The following is a 24,727-nucleotide window of genomic DNA, read 5'->3' on the forward strand; positions in this document are numbered from 1 at the left end:
AGTTGGAAGCCAAGGAACTGCTGTAATTTGTGGGAATTCAAGGCAAGGGCAAAATGATGTTTAGTCCCCTGCTGAGTGTGCTATCAAATGCTGTAGCTGACACTTAGACATAGTTTCTTTGAAGACCATTCTTTCTTCTTTTCTCCTCAACTGATGAGTGAATTCAGGGCTTTGGTGGCTATCAGCTTTACTTAATATTTTGATTTAAACTCCCTCCATGTCCTAAGATGATTTTCTGGTCTGTATTTACCAGCACCCTTGTGGTAGGTGAATACCTGACGGGGAAGCTGTTGAGATACAAAGTCTCCTTATAGATAGTAGTAGCAAATGTGAGCCACCCTTCTTTTACCTGCTTGCCAGACTAACGTTTTCCTTTGGGGGGCGGAAACAAACAAACAGCCTGGGCTGGCTTTGGTGCTCTCCCTTACTGTTTGGCTGTGCTCTGGCTCATCACAGAGTTCGTGGAGAGAATGTGTGTGAGACACCCTGGTCCTGTAGCTGCAAGAGAGGACACAGTCTTGGAGCTTCTTTCGTTTGTCTTTGTGCTCAGTTTGCTGGTTCAGCACACAATCTGCTGGTATATCCTGTTTACATTCTGCTCTGTTTCAAGCTTCTAGCATAATTCAAGAACATTTCAGCTGTGGATGCTTGCAATAAAAAACTATTTTCATATTCTCCTCCACAGAATAATCCTTGGGTGCGGAGTGAGCATAGAGTTTGCAGTAACTTCAAGGCTTTTCCTAATGTGCAGAAGATTTTTTTTTTTGTAAAGATTAAAAATGGCTGGGAGCTGCATTTGTGTTCTACAAGTCCTCATAATAGCATTACGTTTTTTAAACCACTCCAAGCAATTTCCTTCAAAATTTCCCTGTCCAAAACACCTAAAGCACATCAGTGTGTGCCTGCTCTTAACCAAAATGCTAAAGAAACCCTTTGATGTTACAAGAAGCCTCGTCTGCAAATTAAATTGGATGAAGAAAGTTGGGTTGGTATGTTTGATGACGTGAATGAAGGATGCTTTGTGAGGACTGGGGAGCCTGCTTTGCATGAGGCTGGACTTGATGATCTTTAGAGGTCCCTTCCAACCCCTACAGTTCTGTAATTCTGTGACAGGGAGCAGAACAGGAGTGGGTATTCCTCCTGCATAAGGCCTCAGCATGTAAATGCAAATAGCAGATGAGTTTATTATTGAAGCAACATGCATCAAAGCCACGTTGACTGCAAAACTCTCTGGCCTAGCCTATAGTTGTTGTCTTTTCTGTTATTAAACATCACGTGCTGTTGTGCAGCCAGACCAGGAGATTTTTCCAATCCAGAGTTTCATAAATCTGATAGAAATGGTCCTGGCTTTGCAACCCCTGGAACCTTACATTGCTCTACAACCAAAGTGGGCCACAGCCTCTGCTGTGAATTTCTTTCTTCCTGAATCATAGAATGTCCTAGGTTGAAAAAGACGCCAATTATCATCTAGTTTCAACCCCCTGCCCCAGGCAGGGTTGCCAACCAACCACTAGACCACCCTGCCCAGAGCCACATCCAGCCTGGCCTTCAGTGCCTCCTGGAATGGAGCATCCACAGCTTCCTTGGGCAACCTGTTCCAGTGCGTCGCTGCCCTCTATGTGAAAAACTTCCACCTAATATCTAACCTAAACCTCCCTTTTCTCAGTTTAAAACCATTCCTTTTCATCCTGTCACTATCCACCCTTGTAAGCAGCCATTTCCCTTCCTGCTTATACGTTCCCTTCAAGTACTGGAAGGCTGCAATAAGGTATCCCCAGAGTCTTCTCTAAGCTAAACAAGCCCAGTTCCCTCAACCTTTCTTCATAGGATAAGTGCTCCAGCAGAGTGCTCCTGGAGCTGTAGGAAGTGAGGAGGCTTCAGCTGGTAGCAAATGGCTTCTTGGCCTTGGGCTGGTAGTTTAGAGAAAAAGGAAATCAGCATTTCTCTGATACAAATGTTTTCTTTTGATTGTTCCAGTTGATGTTACTTGTAGGGGCAAGAAGCTTTCTTCTGAAAGACCAGAAACCAAGACTGCATTTTCATTGTCTTTTAACCTGTAAAAGGCCATAAAGGTTTTTGAAGAGAACTAGCTTTCTGAAGAAAAAAAAAAAAAAAAAAAAAGCATAGCTTTAGAAATTGATCTTGAGTTCCTTGCTGCCAACACCAATCTAGACTCAAGACAAAGGTTTTAAATTTAGTGAAATCCAAAGGCCATTTTTCCTCTGAGATCTGCTCAGCTTGTATTTCTGGTTCTGTGGGAGGTGGGATGAGGCAGAGAGCATGCCTGGCTTTGTGCATACTCATTGATTACAGTGCTGTAGTGCTCAGCTCCTCCCAGACCTCTAAAATCATTGTAAGTAATTGAGTTAAAGTCAGCATTTATCATCCTTTGTTAGCTTAGATCTAATCGTTCTTTCCAGAATTGTTTGCTGGATTGCTTTCCATGTCTAACCTTATTGGCCCCGTTAGCTCCTTATTCCTGTTTGACAGATTTAATCTCTGTCTTCCCTTCTGCAAGGACAGGCATCCTCAGGGGCTGCTGCTTCATGGTGTGCATCTCACCAGCAAGCGTCCTAGAAACCTGTGGAAGGATGCTTGCAGCTGCTAGAGAATACTTGAAAGGGATTCAGGTTTAATGGGGATGGAAAGTAGGTTTTCTTGTCAGGATGGTTTAGTCATTCATTCAGTTTTCTGTTGTAGGGACATGAATTTTGCTGTGCTGGAAACAGAAAGTCTGCTAAGACAAGCCTAGAGCAAAGGCTACATACAGTGCTTTGTGCCTTGTGCAGCCCATGCCATAGTGTCTTGCTTGAGACATTTTCCTCTAGGCTTTTAAAATCACTCTTGGCTCTTGTTCTTTTCTCAGAACACAGTGAACCGTTGTACAGGAAACAGTTCCAGTTTGGTGCCTCAGCTGTACTCCAGGGACCTGGTTTTTCCCTCTCTTGCTCCCAAAACAGAACTGACACCACCAATGCAAATGGAATCACAGGGCAGAGAAGCTGAGGTCAGCAAGAAGAAAATTCAGCCTATGTTCTGCATCATATGCACATTTGAGGCTATTCTCTCTAGACTTGTGTATCCCTTTCTTTTGGGATTACAAGCACTCTACAGGCACACGCAGAAAGAGCTAATGCCTGCCTCAGTGGGGAGAAGTTTGATTCCCCACACTCCCTGTATGTCTGCAAGCATAATTTTACATAATTTACATTCCAATGCACAGTGCTGTCATTTGCCTCCTTGACTTCTAGCATGCTCAGCACAGCTCAATCTGCTGAAGGATTTCTTGTTGCCATCAGAGGGAGAGGAAACTGAGTCTTGCCATGCTTTCATTGTGGAGATCTCTGGAGAGCAGCATCCCTTGTGCCGGGCACAGTGTCCTTAAGGGACTAATCTGCAGTGCTGCCTGCTGGGGCTTCAACTTCTTACATGCTTCAGTATGTTCAAAAGAGCAGGGTCTTTCCAGTTTTCTGATCCTATCCCATCCTAGCGTTTGCAGCTAGAATCCCCCAAGTCTGGAGCTCCTGGTGGTCACACTGCAGAGGGGTGCCTGTTTCTGCTTTTGAGGCAATCCCGTAAATAACAGCCCCCTTGCCAAAGGATAAATCAACATGCTTCAGGCTCATGTGGTTCCCCGTGAGCTGTGCTCAGTCAGCTCCAAATACTCTTTGAACACTATTTTCTTCAAAGCTCCTTTTTGAATAGAGTGATTGGAAAAGTGGGAGAAATTACCGTGGAACAATTTTTTTTCTCTCTCATTTTGGTTGATAAAGTTTGCAATTCAGAATGTTTTGACTGGCTTTGTTTTTAGAAAAGTCACCCAATATAGATGTGCTCTCTCTAGCATGGAAATGGTAAAAGGATGAAGTGCTTTGACAGCAGCCTGCCTGCTGATTGCTGCATGTACCAAGTGTCAGGATGAGACTGATGGCCTTAGAATGTAAATCCACTGAGGCAGGAAGAGTGCTTTCCTTTGCTTTTCCACAGTGTGCATGCACTGTCTGTGCCAAGACTGAATATTGAGGGACTTACACTGGCAGAGAGAGCAGACTCTGCCAACTAGTCTGGGGCAAAAGCATTCCTGGTTTTTCAGCTCAGTTTGAGCCAGCAGCATGTGGTTTGTCTGAGCTCCTTTGCCTTTTCTTCCCCATTATTTTGAGCCCTAGGAAGATGCACTGCTTTTTGTGGAACTTATGTGAAGTAGGTATTTGTTAGTTTAAGACCTGGACAATCTTGGAGCTGCAGTATTTTGGTTTGGTTTTAGTTCTCAGAAGAGCTTTTAGCTAAAAAATATCAGATAAGCTTGTGGCCTGGGGGAAAAAAAACACAACACATTATGGTAAAGCTACCAAATAATCTCTCTTCCTCATTCCAACTCTTTGTTTTGAAGAGGATGAAGTGTGACAGGGCTTTGACTCTGTAAAACACATGTGCACCCAGAAAAGACAGATCTTTGCAAAGCTTTGCTCCCTGCCTCCATATGCCTGGATGTTTCTAGCCCAGCTGGGTCCTGTTCATGGCACCAGTGCTGTCCACCTTAATTCAGAGACAGCAGTGATGTGCAGTCTGCCACCTGAAGAACTGACCACCATAAGGAAATCCTGATTTCCACCTCTCAATTAGATCTCACTGTGGACTTGTTTGAAAGGCTGTCTGCTGCAGTTGGTATCTCTGGGGCCAGACTAGAGCCGGATGCAGAAGGATTAGGGATTCTGCCTAATCCAGCTAGAAACTCTGACAGTACCCAAAAGAAATGAGTCCCTGGCTGCTTTGCAGGCTGTTCCTGGCTTCATGCAGGGATTTGTCCTCTATGACTGCCATACAGTACAGAGCTGCAAGTCTGACTTAGTTCAGTGAACAGCTCTGTGTTTCATGGGTATTTGGGGTCTTGTTTATTATCAGCTGTGCTTCGTTTTGGAACCATGATTGAATCCCAGAAATCTAAGGTTCTGTTTCTATTGGGGAGGGGAGATTTGTAAGCATGCATGTGGTGGCAGGTGGTTTCTGGCAGCATGGTTTTCTTTCACGTTTATGATTTTGACCAGGTTTATGGCTACACTTTGTAAAATCCTCTTCTCATTATGCTAACACGCTTCAGAATTTCAGGCTCTGTCACCTTTTCTTATTATCTCGTATTTCTTTTTCTCCCCTGCCACCTCCTGTGGTCTCTGCTCTTTGCAGAATGAGCCCAGTTGCAGTTGCCTGTGCCAGGTTGCTGCAGGTTACCAATGCAAAACCTGATTTGTAGAACAGCCTGGAGGAGAACAAGCTGCAACAGGAAGGTGGTGGGGATGTTTTTTGGGAGCCTGACTGGGTGATGGTTTCTGCTCCCACCTTGCTGTGATATGTAGAGATTTTATATTTCTTTAGTTGATGGAGGAGGTTGCAGCTTTGAGAGTTTTCCAGCTTGGGCAGAACGGGCTGTGCTTGCAGATCTGTTGGGTGCTGGTTTTTTGTTCTGGTTTGTTTTGTTTTCCAGAAGGAAACACAGGAGAGAGAAAGCACTTACTTTTTATTAAGAACGCAAAATTTAGAGCTTGCCCTTTGGTCTTGTGATGAGGATTTTGTGAGGTTAGAGGTATTTGGGTGCCTATTGATGCTTGGAATTATGGACTTTTGTTCTAAAGACAGTGAGGATAAAAAGCAGTACTTAGAAATAAATCTTAAAGACCTGAATTTCTTAAGGGAAACAAATTATTCTCTTGCTTGCTTTCTTTCCCTGCTCATCCTGTTTCTGCTGTACTAAGGAGACAAATTAAATTGAGACTAGACCTCTAGAGTTGCAACGTAAGGAAATGAGAAGACCCTCTTTGATCCCAAATGCTTAATCAAGAAACATTTGCTGGCAGCGCCAAATGGGATTTATTTGTCAAGTCCTAGACAGAGGCCAGCAGGGCCTGGAAGCAAACAAAAGGAGGAGGTACAGCACCACAAACTTGGATTCAACGTATTCACTGTTAATCTTTTGCCTACATAAAGTGAAGGTTATTAACCTGACTGCAAAAGGACCTACTGGGGAGTTAAGTGTCACGTGGAGGGGATTATTGCTTTTTGAAAAGAATTCGTGCTGCTGACTGTAACATAATAGATGTATTAGGTGCCTCTTTAGATCTTCCCTAAGTGGCAAAGAGGCATTGATCACCCTGTGTGACTGGGATTGGGGTGCTTGTTTTTGATGTTTTAATACTGACTCAGAAATAAGAGCTTGGAGTTGTTAATGAAAGGAGAACTTGCATTTTATTATTACTCATTTTTCTGCCTTGAAGAGATCAAGAGGGAGTTGTTGCGTGGAGGGGTGAGAAAGAAATCATTAGCATCTTCAGCTTTGCACCACAGCTTAAGGCGGGGGAGTGAGGCTGGTGGTTTTTCAGCCAAGCGTGTATTTTCCAGGTGAACTCATTAACTTGATCCCTCCTTTATTTTTATTTTTATTTTTCCTACCAAAAGGCTTTCCACTCGTGGATTTAAAAGGTCTTAGGGTTGAGCAGAAATCAGAAGCTGATTTATTGCACAGGTATCGTTAGCAGGCATTTTGGCCTATGCTGTATGAAAGTTATTCGAAAGTCAATCGATTTTTTTTCCTTCCATTTTCCATCTGGAGAGATGTGAGTTCTCATACCTCTGCTCCACTTGCTTCTTGCCCATTTCGTAGCTCTTCACAGCATTCTCAGTGTAAGAACCATTTGCTGATTGTCACCGAATGAATGTCTAGGGGGGACAACTGCAGCATTATTTCCTACTTGTCATTTACCTCAGTCTTCATGTTTTGTTTCTCGTCACTCGGTACATAACAGGAAAGCCTTACTAGTGTTGTCAAGAGCAGAGGGCAGATCTGAACGAGGCTGTGCTGTGTCCAGGGAAGAAAGGTGCTGGATGCTGTGGTAGGGCAAAGAGCAAGGGCTGGGGGAGGCCTGTGAGGTGTTTGCAGATGCGTCTTCAGTAGAGATGCGGAGCAGAGATCCTGGCTGCTTATGAGCACTAAACATCTCCTAACGCGTGTTGCAGCAGCATGCGCCTCAGCCAGAGCAGTCGAGGTAATTAGTCAGTCTGCCTGCGTTCCTCCTTCAGCCTCAATTAATTATGTGCTCTCTTTAACTTCTTGTCAGAACCGTTCTGTAGTGGTGTTACATGATGTTAACCAGCTGCTACCTGCTGCTTCCATCGATAGTTTATAAATACTGTACAAGGGACTTGAAAGGCCAGCTTGTGAGAGCAAACTCTGCTCCTGCTGCTCTTCTGTTTCCATGAGCACTTGATCTAAGGAAGGAACGACAAGATGCTGTCTGTGCTGGTAGCAAATACAGCATTTACAGCAGGCAAATGCCTCAGTATGCTTCGAGGAGAAAGCTGCTGTCTCTGGTGTTTATTGACTGAAATGCAAACACAGGTCAGCAATGAGAAATGTGGGTGGTTTCAGCAAAAAGAGCTGTACTGGAATACACACAGCAGTGGCAGTTCCTTGGGCAAGGCTTACAGGGAAAGAAGGTTGTATCTTTTATTAGTCCTGTTGATACTGCTGAGGGAGACGACCTTTTAAACACGCAAGTGTCGTTTCTCATATCTGAAATAGAAGCATGAGCCTTCAAAACTAAATAAATACATGTCAAGAACACTTCTCTGAGTTTAGCAAAGTTATGTTAATGACTTCAACCATCTGTTAGAGAAAATGTAGTTGTGAAGCTGGGATGAGTTAGGATATGTTGGTAGAGAAGTAGTAATAAAGTTGTTTGTCTCTTAAGGATGGAATCAAGTGGCCATTGCAAAGGTCTCTGGGGACCAAGTTTTCATTGCTTGCTTTTGCTTTTTAACAGTTACTTTTTAGAAGATTTAAAGAAAAAGTCTCCTGTAAGGCCTAGAAGCAGTGCTGTACTGGCTCAGCGTCCTCTCCACGTGGCAGCTGAACCAGAGCCACTTCAGACTGTTGAACCTTGCACTTAATGTGTAGTATATTTGTGACCAGTCTCCTAACCTTTTCAATTACCTTCCCTCTGAACTGCAAAGACATTAGCCTTGTCTGAATGCTTCCTTATACTACACAGCTGTGCTAACACAAGTTGTAATTTACCTTCATTACAGCACCTACTGCCAGGTAACCTCATGCGGGCCAGCAGATATACAGTCACAGGAAAAAGTGTAAAGTAACCAGCATAAAGTAACCATCTGCTTAGGCTGCCGTGCTGCTTTTCTGGAGTTACCAGGTTGCACCTGAGAGCAAATTCTTCATCTGGCCTAGTACCTGATCTAAATGAGGTCCAATTCTGTGACTCCATGAAGAATAACAGTGCCCTCAAATTGGCTGGGAGGAAGGTGATACCCGCTTCTGCTTCTCTGATTTCTAAGATTTAAAAAGTCCCACAGCTATTAGAGATCTCTTAAGGGTTCTTGGAAAATCTCTCTCTCTCTATGAAGGGATGTGCAGTGTTGTGTTTTTTGGTTGGACAGCAATGACAAATCAGGTACTTTGAGTATTTATGGGCTATAAGAGTTTTGCTGCACGGAGTTAAGACACCATTGCTATTCTGCAGAATGAAATTATGACTTGGTATGACCATTCATGAGAATGAAAGCAAATAATGACATTATTTCATTAAAGTATCACTTCACTGACGTCACATTTTGCTCAGACTTGGTGAGAGCAAATCAGATCACTGAGCCTTCAAGTTACATCATCTTGCCTCCGTCACTCACTGTTTACACCTTGGGGATCAGCACAAACAGCTAAAAATATTAACTCCTTGCAACTGATTGGTTACAGAATATAATACACAAAATTCCTTTTCAACCCCTGGCATCTTTACTTCTGTGTCTTCATGATGAATCATAAATGCTCTTGTGATAGCGACATGAATAATTTGTAGCGATTGTAAAATATAATTTTCTATGTAAGTTTTTCTGTTGACAAATTGTCTACAAATAGCTTATTGACTTCTCAATTGCATGCGTTATTTGAAATCATTCAGAGATTGTTTCTTGTTTTGCCGGTTGTTTACAAGCAACTACTTTTTATTATTCAGTATTCAAGTGTTCAGCTTCCAGCTGCACAGTTCAGTTTGGATTTTGACAGAGGTCACACAATAATATTTCCTCTCCTTGACTAAATGCATATAATCCATAGGACCCAGCTTCTTGCACAATTATTTGCATTGAATGACAGAATTCTTATTCTGCAGCCTGTTTTCAACACTTGTTTAAAAAGAATTGTTTCGGTTTCCACTGATCATCTTGCTTAGAAGGGTATTTATGGAAATACTCATACACAGTGGATATTGCCACAAATGAACAAATTTGCTGTAAAGCTTCAGCTGTTTACTCATCTGTAAATTTAACAGTTCAGCCATCCTCTTGCTCTGATATTAATTTTACCCTACTTGTTTTTTCTGTATGTGAAAAAAAACAACTATATGAACAAGGTCCACCTATGCATCGTTAACAGTTGTAAGCATTTTCTGTGGAAACTGCTTATAGTGACCTCTGTCGTCAGTGCTGGCTGTGTCCTTCCAGCTGATTTTAAAAGACTTTTCTTCTCCTGTGTCCTTAGAACCCATCAGTTCTGTTTAAAGCTGCAGTTCTGTGAGTATAAAACCAATAAGTATGTATACTCCCATGCTGTCACTGGATGAGGAGGAGCCATTCATGGAGTAATAGCCTCACACCCTCCTAGCTTTGTCCCCTGGCTGCTGCCTCTCTGCCCCTTTCTCCTTTTGTTGTCTCCACCTACCCCCTCTCTGGGGAGAGAGGATCAAAGATCACCTGTTTGGAGATGTTTCAGCCCAAGGACTGTGCTGCAAAGCTATGCAAAAGGAAGTGTTTGAAATTCTTTTACATGTTTCCAAAGTTGCAGTGAGAAACATGAACTCTGGCTCCTCAAATATAAGGGAAAATTGCCCATGAAAAACTGAAGTGTGCAAAATATAAAATTTTGTTTCTGTTTCCTGTTACATTTTTGGATCGTTTTGAAAACGTCTCTCTTTCTTTGCACATTCAAAAGACCACAGTGTGAGGCAGTACGCATCTGCCCTCTTTGTATTACGTTTGATGTACACCTTTCTTTGGTCCCTGCAGCTCAGGGTTGTGTTTATTGTAAGCGAATGTTTAGTGTCTGCCTGGAAGAGCTCCTTGTCTGGATTGAATTTTCTGGTTGCGGGACTCTGGAAGTAGCCGTGCAGTGAGAGGGGCCCTGTTGAGCACTGCATACAGGGAGATGCTGTTGAATCTTGTGGCTCCTTTTAGTGAGGGCTTTCTTATTGTGTTGGTTGACAGTTGCTGTGGCAGAACAGAGCTTGGTGAGGAGATGACACCATTTTATTTTTTGTGACTTGGGAGGGATGTCTGATGCTTTGCCCAAATGGGCTGAGGTTGCGTAAGTGTTGAGAAACCTCTAAAGGCTGAAACCAGTCATTACCTCCAGGTAAATGAGGGAGATTTCACAGCCTCTGAAGGCTTCACTCTTTCCCCCAATCACTGGGCTCAGTCCTCATGTGCCAGAAGACATCGCACAGCTCCTGGAAATTATTTACTCCTGGTCCTGGCTTGAGCTGTCTTTAGCCTACTGCATCTTGCTGACTGGTAGCCAGATGACTGAAGTAATCATGGGCTGTAAGCATCAGGTGAACCAAAAAGGAACAAAGTTTTCCTCTCAGAGGAGCTCTCCTCAGCTTACTGCAGCTAGAAACTGCTTTCTGAAAGCCTCTGAACACCTCCATCCGAAACACAGAATGGCTGTAGGAAACAGAAGCAGGTAGTGTTCTCTTAGCAGCTTGGCCATAACAGTGCTGGGAGCCGTATTTTATTCTACAAAGTCCTAACAAATAATTCAGCAAAGGGGCTTTGTGCAGTTGATTCTTTTGTCATGGAGTGGTTTGCAGAGTGCAGTCCCTGCCTCATTAGTCTTCATGCTGCCCACTGAAGACCCTTATGGAACTGCACACTCAGAAGGTAAGTGCTTGTAAAAGCTCCTGTGGTTGATTGTGAGGCCAATGAGCTCATTTGCTTCACACTTTTTCTTAGTCTTTACAACTAGTGTCAGTCTCTTTACTTTTTTCTCTGTGTCAGTGTTTCTAGTCTGGTACAAAATGCTGAAGTACTGAAGTGCCACTTATTGAGATGTTGAAAAAACCTGAAGTTGAAATATAACTTAAAAAGAAAAAAAAAAAAGGATAGACGGAAAGGTCAGGCAAAGGTGAGTCCATGTTCATTTTCAAGAAGTACCTCAGCAAGCAGCTCAATAATAGAAAAATACATTGCAAGTCCTGGTTGGGAGAAATAGCCCTTGCAGTAAGCTAAGAGTACATGTAGTCTTGTCAGGAGCAGAGCTTGGAGTCAGAAGAGCTCTGTATTGCACAGGCTGATACAAAGCTGCATTTTGGCATTCCTTACTTGACCAGGCTCTAAGAACAATACAGACCATAAAACTAGTATGATCAGTATGTATTTTATTTTGGAAACCCTTTTAAGGTCGTGGGACAAACTGGCAAGGCAGAAGTCCCACCTTTGCAGTCATGTCTTAAGTTTTGAGAGTGCATGAGATTTTTAGGCTCCATGCTTTCAGAGGGCCAGGTTTTTAAAAACTGTTGAGTGTTTCTTGTCTGAAGATCCTCAGGTAAACAGCTTGAGACGTTTTTATAAATGGAGTTCCCCAAGTCCTAACTGCTTCCATAGCTCTATCTTCCAGAGTGAAGCTTTCCCACATCCATCTCTCTGGGATCTGGTTGTGCTCCTGTTGCAGACACAAGGACGTTTGTCGTTGTTCCCAGTGGAGCCGTAGTTTGCTTGGCTGTCATCCCTCTTGTGTTCAGCAGGCCAGAAGTGTTCCTTCACTAACTGCCTAACAGACCCCTCCAGGAAGAGTATTCTCTGACAATGTAGTGCTGATGAACCAAAGAGCTCTCTTTCTGCAGCTTTCAGAGGAATGGCTTCCTATTTCTCAAGTTTTCGGACATCTTTTGGGAGCTGAATTTATTCACTGGTGTTGCAAAACCTGAGGAGTGTTTTGTTCTGCCTGTGCCCCGTAATAACAATAGTCTCTAAGCTAAGCTGCCTGCCCACCTCCATGCTTGTGACTTCCATTATGCATCCTGGTTTTGATTACTGGCTATTTAAAGCTCTTGCATGAGAGGGCAGAAGAGAAGAATAGTGGGATGGACTGGGGGTAAAAGAAGGTGTTGAAAAACATTTGCAGATAGGGAATGTGCTCTTGAAGTGAAAGCTGGTAATGATCCTCAAGGGCACCATCACGAGAAAACACCAGCCAGAAATAATGAACTGTCTTCTCCCTCCTTGGTCCTTTCTGATGCACTCCTATTTTGCCATGCAATATAAACTGGCTTTAAGGTGCTTATACAGCTTAGCTGTGGAAAAAACTACTTCACCTCTGCACTTTTGCCATGCGTTGGAATTGCTAATACTAGTAGGTTTTTGAAAAGTTTTGACCATTTTTACATTGCATTTCAGAAAATGTCTATTAGATCTGCTCTGGTGATGACAAATTTTCCCTTTCTTTCAGGGATCAAAGAGTAAAAAGAGAAACAAGTCTCTTAAAACATAATTTTCTATTTGAATTTTCTGAGAAAAGAAGAAAAGAATGGATGTATCCCTTTGCCCCTGATTATAATGGAGTTTTTCCTTTGCTTTTGCTTGTCCCACTGACCCTGTGTATTCTCCATTCCTTGCAGTAGTTTTGTGCTGAGTTTCTCTAGTGCAGGCTTCTCTTGTGCTGCCTTTCTCTAGTGCAGGCAGATTAAACACTTTTTAGGCCTTTAAGATTTATACTGTTAAGCGTATTTACATTCTGGCATTTGATTCTTGGCTCTTGGAAAATCCATAGGTAGTTCTTTATGGCCCAACTTTTCATTGACTGCAGTTTCCTCCTGTGGACAAGCCTATTCCTCAGTGATGGTGTGATTTCTGACCAGGGCAGTTGAATGATACTTCCAAGTGTGCTAAGTGTCTCTACTGGCTTATGTGTTCCTCATAACACAAAGTTAATTTTTACTGTGGTTTATTTGGATGATCGTGTAGGCAGAGCACCTGAAGTGCTGTGAAGAAGACAGTGTAGGCCAGCAGAAGGCTGGGTGCTATGTGATGGTTGGGGTGATGGTCATGTGTGGGAGAAGGCCCAGCCTGTTCAGTGAGGAAGGAGCACAATATGAGTGTAGAGGAAGGTTTCTCCCATGCCTTGAAAAATCATCTTCCTTTTCTTTTTATGCTTGTCAGTCTGATTTCATGATCATAAAATTCATCAACCTGAAGGGTTGAAAGCTGCAAGACCTGTTTCTGGGATATGATAAAAATGCCAAAATATGATACAATGGCTTTGTTACTCTGGTCAGAAGGATTTAGACTGAGTTGCAGGCATTGGAATGGAATTTCACAAGCTTTTACTCTTCATTTCAAGAGGATAATAGAACTGTATTGCATATCCTTTTCCATAGCTGCCCATGTCTTTCTCCGTGCCCTTTACCATTTGATTATTGGGTTTTGTGTGCTTTTTCCTTTTGAAATACTATTGGTAAGTCCTTTAAAATTATTATGTCTTTGAAGAAAAACAATCAGGTCTTAAGAGGCATTTTTGGGGGGCGATGGGAATCTGGAGTTTGTTTAAAGAAAGGGGATCTGGAGAAGATAAAGCAGAGAACTCAGCTATGCAGAGCTGATGATGCATTCCAAAAGATAATTGAAGAGCTGTACTGCTCTGCAGAGTGCTCTGTTCTATATTGTTATTATTTTTTCACTTAAGAAGCTTTTGAAGCACCAGAATCACATGCACCTATATTATATACAAACCTATGGGAACCAGCGGCCCATGTCTCTTTCTTGGAGCGAACAAATGACACTGATTCCCTGAGCAGAAATCCAGGCCTTTGCAAATGAACGTCTTCACTGCCCCATACTTGAACTGCTCGAAGCAGCCCTACACAGGCTACAACGTCTGAAGCGCCTGTTTTCTTTCCACCCCTGGATGCTTTCATAATTCTGGGAACACCGTGCTGAGAGGTGTCAGTGTGTCTGCTCAGGTGGATCTGAGGGAAAAGAGGTATGAGAGACAGATGGGAGCCTTAGAAAAATACTGATATAAAACAGCTGGATTACCAGAGCTAAAGGAGTTATAGACCCGAGTGTGACAGTACAAGTGCTGTGCCGCAGTATCCCAGAGAGCAGCCAGCCCTCTAGTTAAGTGAGGGTGATAGCAAACCTGAAATAACAGTTCGGACTGACAGAAAGCCTTATTTCTGCAACCTGGCAAACAAGCTAAATGTTTATGTACTACAAGCACTTTGAATACTTATTAAAAGAAGTAAAAAGAATAGAAATGCAAATGCTTTTGTTAGGCAACCAGCTTCCTTCCAGTGGGTAATTCAATCCTATTGCTCAGGAAGTGCCATTGGTTTCTTTTTCATTAGGTTTAGGGCACAGAGGGCATTTGGATTAATGAGAGGCAGAAATGGTGGGAAAATACTCTGTTATCCGTAGCCTTTGGTAAGCGTGGGTAATTAGTGAAACCTTCACAAGCAGTAGCTTTCATTTCATTGTAATTGCAAAATAATTATCTCATCTGGCAGGGATATCATCTGTGTTGATTAATGACATACAGGTAATATACAAAACACCTGCTTCAGAAGTATGTGAGCTAGCGTGGTTCCAAGTGAGTTGGTCAGCTGAATACCCCACAAGTAGGTGTACTGTACACGAAATAGCACTGTTTGCTGTTCATTTTAAGGGGGTGGAATTTGCCTCTTTGGGGCAGTTTTTGAGTGCTGCTGAGAATTTGTTGTCCTTATTGGTTTCAGAACCCATAAACTCACCCCCTGGAAATAAGAATCAAATCAGTTGGTTGTGGACCTTGTTATTAGGGATGAACTTTAGAATCTGTAACAAAACAAAACCAGTAACAACAACAAAAAACTTTCAGAGAAAGATGCGAGAATAGGAAAGGAAGAAACAATGATCTCCATAAAGATCCATAAAGAGTGAAGATGTTCCATTCACAGTTCTGCCACTGGTTTCCTCCAGCATTTCTCTGGATTTCTGCTTTACATCTCCAGTGTGGGCAGTGTTAATATTTCCTGCGTTTTGTCTTTTTAGGCAGCAAGCTCTTTGGGCAGAGCCTCCTGGGACACTTGTGTCACCAATAGTAACTTGAGGGCAGGAAGGTGTCTGGAGGCACGTTTTTGGAAAGAGGGACAGTCATTTCCTTTTCTTCTTCCCCCCCCACCCCCTCCCCCCTCTGTTTTTAAATTTTTTTTTATTTTTCTAAAGGAGCTCCACTTTAGTAACCAGGGAAGTTAATGCATTTTCTGAAGTTTAACTGTTAGTAGCTTAGTGTGTCAGTGGGCTCCATGGATTCCTCCTGATAGTCATCCCCTGTTGCAGTGGTTCTGCACATGTATCACTGTTTGCTGTTCTGTTGGTGCAGTTCAGTAGGGCAAGCTGAGGTCTGGAGCTGCATCTGCTGCTCTGGGAACGCCAAGCCTTGCATCTGATCTGGAATGCCAGTGAGCCCATATAAAGCTGTTAATGTCTGCTCGAGTGTTTTTTTTAGTCCTCATTACCAACCTAATAGAAAGATAATTCCTCAGCTGCTGTTCCAACCTGTGGGATTTTACCCACTTAATTAATTTTCTCTCTTGCTAAGAAAGCTCTTGTTTTAATGCAAAAGGAGCTGTGCCCTACTTGCTTTTGAGGGATTCTCATATCTATATCAAAGGCGGCGAGGCACAAAGACCCACTCTGCTCTTCTACCACCTCTTTGCACTGAAGTGTGAGCTTGTGCCATGACCCAAGGATAACAAACTGCTCTCCCACTGCCTTCTGGGAGTTCAAAATGCCAGCCTACTGCACCTCCCCAACCTGTCAGCATGTTGGCGAGCTGTCTTTGTAAATAAATACAGATATCAAACAATAAACAGATGCCTTTTTAACATACGCTGTTTCAGGCTGTAATGTTCCTTTCTGCTGCAGTTCGTCTCAGCATCTGTCAAGTCATTGCCAGCTCCACAGCTCCCTTTCAATTGTATTTAATGCACAAAGATTTGTGTTGTGGTGGGTATAAAATAGGATCAGGAGCTGGCTTGTTTTACATCTGTTTTCGTGTTACTTGTGATTTATAAAATGTGAAACATGAATGCTTCTGTGTTCCTTCCCATCTCTGTGTCAGGGGATAGTGCAAACTCTTGTTCCTTATGCTTGATCAAGTGGCTTTCTGCAAGGATGTGTATGATTACAGAAGTGTACTGGGATGTAAAAAAAAAGTCATTTGCAAAGCATATCACCATCAGAGCCCTAAAGTTAACAAACACCAAAGTGGGGGAAGAAGCTGTGAACCAGGGTCAGATGGAAAAAACAAACAAAACCCAATTCATTCCAGTCCTTATGTTGCAACAGACTGAAGAGGAAGGGCCCAAAGCCCCAGGGGTGCACCTCAGTGCAGTGCTGTGGGAGGATTGGCTGCTGGCTGCTGGGCTGGGTCAGGCTCTTATCTCTGCTAGTAGCCAGCAGGGGTTAGAGAGAATGTAAGAGCAGGGCAGCTAATCAGGAGAAATGCCATGTTAAGCTTCTGTTTGTTTTTGTTTTCATATTAAAAATGTATTGAGCCCAGATGACCCATAATCTATGGGGTTAAATCCTCTTTTGAGAATTTACCTATGTGGTTAAAGGAAGCATTGGGTTCCATAATGCTGCAGTCCCTTTCTGTCTCTCTCCTTCAGCCCCATAGAAAGTCCCTACTTTTTATTGTCCTCATCCACTTCTCACATATGCTGTTGGTTTTGCTGGAGGGAGATGCAAAGGAATCACACTAATTAACAAAAATTAGACTGTTTATGCAGGTGGCAAGTCCTGAAGACAGCTCTGTCAGGTTTTTGTGAGATCTGCTGAGAGAAAGGAGAATATTCCCTCTGTCTGAGATGCTCTAAATTGGATTAGATAGGAACACAGCCGTGCTAAGAGGGAAGACGCGATCCTCCACTGGAGCAGAGGATTTAGGCGATCCATAGTATCTCCTGTTTCCTAATGTTCCTTGAAGAGTGATGATTGAAATCTCTCATCTGAGCATGTATGCACACAAGACAAAATGCAGTGTTAGTGGCCCTAAATGTATTAGAGCTCTCTGCTCCTGATCACAGTGGTACATCACCTGGAATAGTAATAGGGAAAGAATGGGTTTTACCTACAAGGGCAGCACGGTTCTCTCCGTAATGGAAGGAGAAAATTGGTACTAAAAGTGGCTTTGAATGACATTTCTGATGTCTCTCAGTAGCTTGTGCACCTGCCTGTGACACTTCGTATATAATGGTTTCAGAGTGCGTTACAAACCTGAATAAATAAATCTTTCCTTTTTTCCCTGGCTGTCTCTGAAAGCTGGGAGGTACTGCCCAGTAACGTGTGTCTGAAAGGGCAAGGACCAAGTTCAGAAGGGTAGGGTTTTGTTGGGCAGCAGCCACTTTGTCCTCGTGTTGCTTTCTACACGCAAGCACTTGCACCTCTCAGACACTTTCACTTCCCCTTATAAGAAATCAGGATGTGGGCAGTGCATGTGTGTTTGAATTGCTGGTTTGTGCAGAGCAGGGAACAGACTTGTAAACAAACACCAACAGGAGGATGAAGCACAGCTGAAGTGTGAGCTCACTAGGGATGTGGGCAAGAGCAACCACACAAGTACTGCTTCAATGTTCCCTTGCTCAGACCACATACAAAATGAGCACCTGTGTTGTGGAGTTTTGGCTGCTGCCCTGCTTCAGTGTCCTGCAGGGCTGTGGGGAGTGCTTGCAGAAAGGATCTTGCCCCCAGCTTGTTGCCTTCACCCTGGGAGAGCTGTTGAGCACTGTGATGCAGTGGAGCAGACAGTGCTCCAAGGGGCACTTGCACAACTGCCATTGGCTTTGGGATGGTGGCAGGACTGGCTGTAGCAGAGAATTTTTGTTTTGAGAGAGGGCAAAGCAGTGATTTAAGCGGGGATGGAGAGGAAAGGAGCAATGCTACGAAATGGGTTTGCATGGCGCCAGCTTAACGTCTGAATTGGAGCTGTCAGGGAGAATGAGATGCAGGCTCAGTGCTGTTCTCTGGAGAGAAGCACTTACAGAGAAATTGCTCTGTTAAGCGCTGGCTCCACCTCTGCCCCAGGTCTGGCTGACTTCTGTAAGGGGAAGGCTGACAAGGGTAGCCTTCAGCCAACCTCCCTTCGCATTGGCCTTCTTTTCCTTTTTCCACGCTCTGATTTACCTTCTCTTGCTTGCTCACTGCTATCACCACCTGTGCATCTCCCACCAAACCCTTCTCCTCCTGGCTACATTGGTATCTTTACCCCATACTCCTGGCCTCTCTGCTCCTTCACCTTGCCCTCTTTTTCGTTCTCCTCTTGTTCTCTGCTCAGAGCCTTTCTCTATCCCATCTAAGTGGAATAAAAAGTAAGATTTGTCTTCCTAGAGTTGTCAGGGTTTTTGTCAGATGGTTCCCCTCACCGCGTTTAGATGTGCAGAAAAAACTTGATCTTTACCTGAATAGGAGGAACTGACTGAGACAAAGTCACAATCCTCCTTGGGCACAATATCCAGGTATGTGTCTTACGTGTGTCACTGATGTTTCCAACAGGTTGAGCAGCCTGGATTACTGCACTGGGGTCCTGGAGCAAGGAGACCAACTGATGTGTGTTTAGCACGGCCCAACTTGTGGTGACCAAACACTTCTCTGGAGGCCTGTCCCTCCGAGCAGCACACAGGTAAGAGGCAGCACTGCTGCTACTCGGACTGCTGCTGCTGAGCTCTGCCCTGGCTGGGGCTTGCTGCAGTGGGCTGAGCAGAGGATTTTTCTATTCATTTGGCACTGTCACCTCTGCTTGACATAACTGTAGAGGTGAAACTTTACATTGTGTTTACAGAGCAGGAAATGCTTTTCATCAATAACATACTTCAAGAGGAGCAAGACTGCTTGTATGGATAAGATAAAAATAGGTTAAAAGTGTGGGAGGAGTATACTGAAAAAAAAGAAAAATCTTACATATGTATAAGCTATTAATAAAGTAAAACTTAGACTTTTTGTTCTAAAATAACTTTATATTGAAGATTATCTTAACATAAACAGAAAGTTTTTTAAGAAAAGGAAGAAAGAAATGTATATGGGGGAAAGGGGTTAAGTAAGAAATGAATTTAATTGTTTACTTTTGGACCAGGGAAGACGTTTCAGGTCAACCAAAAGGGAAAAGAAAAACCAAACAGAAGAGCCCTGTAGTTCTGATTGCGATGACTCATGGAAACCAGATCTAGAAAAGTTGAGGCTCTTTAGTCCAAACCCTTAATCCCCTACTAGTATGAAACATTGTTCCCAATGGTGCCTACCAGTCCTGTTTTAAATGATCAGATTTTCCCTTGTCCCTTTGGGATACTGTTCCACAGTCTAATAGAATTAATCTGCTTACTTCTCTTTCAACCTCTGACCACTGCAGATGCAATTAGCAGTAGGCGATGGGAGGATTCTGTTTCCTATGCTGTATTATGAAGGGTTAGGGCTGTACTGTGTTAAACCAGACATCGGTAGCAAGCGTGCATGCAAGAGTGTGGCTTATCTGTCAGTACTCATTAGAGCCCCATAAACGTCTTTGAACTAGAATTCTCAGACTCATAGGAGCTTTTCTACAGTCGTAATTTAGGATCTGATAAGGCATGGGCTAATGTATTCGAATGCCTGTGAGAAAAAACAGTATGATTGGAAATTAAAATTAAATGTAGAGTCATATACTGCTTGTGCTAGAGACTCCGTTAGGCGATTGAAGTCTCTATTCCTGGAGCGTTCTCTAGCCTTTTGATTTCTCTTCTGAACAAACTGGTAGGGTCTGTATGATTTTTATTTTTATTTTTAATATGTCGGTGGTGACTGAGGAATGTGAATTTTAGGACTTGAATAAAAACTGTGGGCTGATGCTAACGGAAAGTCTCTAGCCAAATAGTCAGTTGAATATAAAGCCAAATAAATTAGAGATGAAAATTATAGCTGGTTTTAGTCTGTGTTTCCACTCATTACAAATCTGAGCTTTCTTCTGTGACGTTTCATCCGTTTTGCTCCTTAAATTTGGAAGTGTTCTAGCAGCAAGAACTGTCACTCAGCTTCTCAAACACATGGATGGGGTTTGAACCTGTTCATGCAGGGAGGCTCCAACACCAGCTGATCTGTACAGTCTGATGCTTGGATTCATCCACTGTAAAAGTGAATTAAAACACACAATCAAACTGGAAGCTATTGCAGTGTAGTTGCTGGTGGGTGTTTGACTGAGACTGCAATGTGAAGCAGGGCCAGGGGTTGTGAAGAGTCGGGCCAGCATTCCACATGGGCTTTATTCAGTGGTATTAAGGGAGAAGTTACAATCCTGCTCCTCCTCCCTTCCCATAAATCCCTGACTCAAATGTGCCGTAGCTTTTCTGGACTATTTCTTCAAATAGAAAGCCTCAGTATAAGCATATCCACTGGTCCCGCATTTCATTATTGAGATACGTTAATTAAACTTATTAAAATTTGACTGTATTTATCAGATCAAAATTTATTAAACTGAAGATTGAGTTAAAAAGCTTTGATGTGTTCTGTGAGTCCAGTGCTAATTTGCCCATTATTTTTAATTGGTTGAAATTCTTTTCAAGCTTGGTGGTTGGTTGCTTCATGTGGTTTTGTAACATACTTTAAAGGATGGGAAGGTGGTGAATGAAGCAGGGTGTAATGATCCATAACGACATATGTTCCCTGCCCCACCTTTGCCAGGCAAGCTTCATTCCTGTGAAAGTGTAAACCCAAGGCAAAAAACTACAGTTTCTCCTTCATTCTTCCCTTTTTCTGTTGCTTTATCTTGCTGCTCGCTTTTTAAAAGCACTGCATTAGCTGGGGGGCTGTGAAGTAAAAAGCATTCTTTAATACAGGTGCTGGTTGATAGTCCTTTCAAAAGCTGCATTTCTCAAGCTGGGAGCTATTGACCCCTTTCAGTGCAGTCACAAAGAAATCCAAGAGGAAATGGAGGGTGAGGACCGGCAGGGAATATATATATATATATAATTTCCCCCCCCCAGGTTGTCTTCTCACTCCACCTCCTGCCAGACTGGCTATTGTGTGAGACCCACATGGGATACCAGTCGCCATATAAGGAGAATTGCATCATGCTACATTCTTTCTAAAAATTGATTTTTTACAGTTGCCTTATATTTTTCTTCCTCCTGAAAGTTTTCCTGCTTTTGTGGAAGATCTGGTCTAAAGGAAAGCAGTAGATTCCAGAACTGTGTGTAGTGTCACGGTCTATGCAGAACTCGTGGGAGCAGGGAATTATCTTCTTGCACCCCCTTGTAACGGGGAGACAGTCTTCAGCATAGCTCTTTGTGGCTGCCAGCACTTCTGACTCAGCTGACTTTCCTTTAAGAACCAATTGATTCATCCGGTAATAATCTGCCTATTTTCCTATAAGAACCTGTTAAAAATCTGTTTAGCAACTGGTAATCTTGCAGACTTCTTAAAAAACAAAAACAAGCAAAACAAGGAGCAAACAAAAAGAATGTTCCCTCTTAGAAACAGCAGCATTTGGGGTTTCATTTGCCACGGTAATGTCCTGGAGTGGGTTTGCAGCAGGGGAGAAGGAGGAAAATACTTTCTATTAATGTTTTCTTTTGCAGAAAATTAGTTGCTTGGTATTAAGAACTGTGTATGCATTGGAAATCAACCTTTTTTTTTCCTTTCTGTAATGTTGAGACAGCACTTAGGCTGCCATTTTCTCAAAATGACATGTGGACTTTTTGAAAGATTTGTTTTTAAGAAGGCCTAGAAATTGGGGCTGCATTGACCAAAGGAAGGAGATAGCATATTTGGGAGGTTGCTAGGAAAAGCTGCGCTACTCTCATCCTTCTGCAAAATAAGTTCTCCTGGATAACCTTCTGTTGTGAAAAATTGGCCTTGTACTAAATGTATAATTGTGAGAGCTTCCTGAGATGCTTGAGTTTGCATCAAAATAGAGTGGAAATGCCCACATAGAAAAACACGGGAAAGCTTTCTTCACAAAATATAATTTGGTGCCTCCTAAATACTGCCCATTGTGATAGCAAAATGAGGTGGCACTGACTTGCTGGGTTCTCAAATTACCATTGAATTGGCTCATGATTTTTGGTGCTTACATGGTTGTCATTGGTCATTTGATTTGACGTGGTACAAATGCTCCTCGCTGATGCAAACTCAACCATGTCATGGGCAAGGTGCTTTGCCAAAGGATGGTTGAGTTTGCTTGTGTGCCAGGGAAGGGAGGCTGAGCTGCCTTCCAGCTCCATGCTGAGCCCTGGAATGACGGCTCTGTGCAAAGGGCTCTACGTCTCTTAGATTGAGCCCTCTAGAAGTAACGTGTGCTTTTGATTTGTGAAATAAGTGAAGCTGGGGACTTAGTTTTAGAGCTGTTGGAATTATTTTCCATCTGCAGAGATTTCTCAGGGAGCAGATACATAAGACGGGTGTATATGCGTGTATTGAAGCTTTTTTTTCGTTAGCTTTTGAATAAGAGCTAGGATCAGTAAAAAGTGCTAACTATTAAAATCTCGAGTATGGATAGTATTATCTTGTCAGAGATGCGGTGGGTTTTGACAGTTGTTCATACACTTCCTAGCCCTGCTCCTCACATTCTGACAGGCGGAAGCAGCTTGTTTCCTGTCTGCCTTTCTTTCTCATCTCTACAGGGATGGTAAGAGGTTGGACTTGGTGATCTTAGAGGTATTTTCCAACTTAAATGATTCTATGAATCTGTGATGAGAGCTGGTAAGTTTTCTATTGTAGAAAGTTGTGATTAAAGTATTTTATTTTGTGCAGAAACTGGCTTTGTGAAACTTTGCATTCATTTTCAAAGAAACCTGAAGATGAAAATGGTTGGGGTTTTTTTGGAGGGTTTATCTTTTTTTTTTTTTTCTTTTTTTTTCTTTTTTTTTCTTATTTCTGTTGCTAATTCTTTCTGTGACACAACAGGAATAAGCATGCAAAATATGAAAAACTTGAGCATGCTTGTGCTGGACAATTGGATAATTGGATGATTCTCGGTAGCACGTGGCAGGAGTGGGAAGATATAGACAAAAAGTAGTTGTGTGGTTGGACGATGTGGTGGGATATAGTGGCAATGCTTGGCCTGTATTTTAGCTTCCGTACCCAGCCTGTGGAAGTCTAGAGCCAAACTGAGCCCTGTCTGCAGCTATTTCTTTCCTGAGAAAGCAGAGCACAATGCTTCTAGGAGTGGACCAACCCCCCAGTAACACATACAAAAATAAATATGTTCCATAGCAGTTATGTTTAAGCAACATAAACTTCCATTTTTTTTAATTATTTGTGAAAGGTTTATTTTCACATCTTCCAACCACTCACTGGGTGTTAATTTTCAGACCTGCTGTAGCATTGGCTTGAAATGTCAAAATATCTAAGAGCTGTAATGGGCTCAGTCTTTCCTTGCTGTATAGCATGAAGCAGCCACTGAGTACAAGAGGGTAGGAGGAAGGTTCTTCTGGGAACTGCCTGTGCTGTAGTTGTCATCTTGAGCCTCTTCTGGCACTTTTCCCTGGAAACTGTTGATGACAGGATATTGCAGCTTGCGACTATCTGACCCCACTCATTTTCCCATGTTCTGCAGCAGGGCAAGTTATGGGGTTTGGGCATTCCTGCTGACTACCCATGTACACGTGATGCTCTACAAATGATGTATTTTGGGGCAGAATTTGTCACTGAGTCCTCAAACTGACCCATGCTATTTATAACCTTTGTGACTGCAAAGGACATTTCAAGGAAGCTAGAAATAATATTCCCAATTTAAAACTATTTCTCCAGTAAGTATTTACTTAACGAGAAGACAGAGAATTTCTTTGTCCTTTTTTTTCCCGTGCTTAAGTATTCAACCTTCAGGATGGAGCTAAAAGTTTATCACAAGCTATTGGCCTGTTAGCTGAGTTGGCTTTAGAGTAGGGATTATGTTACTGGAAAGTGCAGTCCCTTGCCAGAACTGCTTTTGCTGATCCATTTCCCTTTCCATACCCCGATTTTGCATGTTATCTGGTTGCTGCACTAAGGCCAAACTCTTACTGCACTGATGAGAACCAGGAGTTGGCATTCTGCTTGTCTGTCTCCTTCTGCCAAAGGCCGGTAGGCAAAAGAGAGTGTACATTTTTACTATTTACATGAGTACAGTTTATGGTCATTTGAAACACCTGAAGATCAGCACATCAAAGCTCTAATTCTCCTAGTGGCTTAGCATGACCACAGTGTGGATAAGATTCAGTACATTCAGATCTGGTTGGAAATGAGTCGCTTGCAAAACTTATATCTAAACCAGAATTCACATGTTTCAGGCTAGCAGTATAAATCCCTATGGATATTCAATAGTTCTGAGAATTGGGTGTACAAAACTGAAAAAGCTGCTTTAGTCCACTGCTTAAGGCCACAGTCATTTACTGTGTGCTTTTTCTATTGATCAAGAGTAATGGAAATCGATTAGAAGAGTGGCAGTCTGTTTCTTTGGAGAACAGAAAATCAGCTGTGTGTGTCAAATCTGTGAATCACACCTCTGTACTACGTTGTTTTTATGAAAGAAGGAAATTTTGCAACTTTTTTTCCAAAATCTTCATGGAGACCATATATATTTGTGAAATCAAGTTGAAATTAAGCAAATCGTTTCAGTCAGTGAAAGGGTTATATATATTAGTTTGTAAATACCAAGATATTTGATTCCAGATTTTCTTTAAGGAATACT

At 42.6% G+C, this 24,727-nt stretch overlaps 1 protein-coding gene across 6 annotated transcripts in view; it reads left to right on the forward strand.

The window, feature by feature from the left end:
- TSPAN18 (tetraspanin 18) overlaps positions 1 to 24,727 on the forward strand; it is a 103,745-nt gene that overhangs the window by 33,729 nt on the left and 45,289 nt on the right. For all 6 annotated transcript variants that reach the window (XM_052693209.1, XM_052693206.1, XM_052693211.1 and 3 more), the window contains one exon: positions 18,586 to 18,712. The gene's annotated coding sequence lies outside the window, so the exon portion shown is untranslated. The remainder of the gene's footprint in view (positions 1 to 18,585; positions 18,713 to 24,727) is intronic.

Source organism: Tympanuchus pallidicinctus, unplaced genomic scaffold, assembly GCF_026119805.1.
Source record: "Tympanuchus pallidicinctus isolate F22 unplaced genomic scaffold, pur_lepc_1.0 scaffold3, whole genome shotgun sequence".
Classification (NCBI taxonomy): domain Eukaryota; kingdom Metazoa; phylum Chordata; class Aves; order Galliformes; family Phasianidae; genus Tympanuchus; species Tympanuchus pallidicinctus.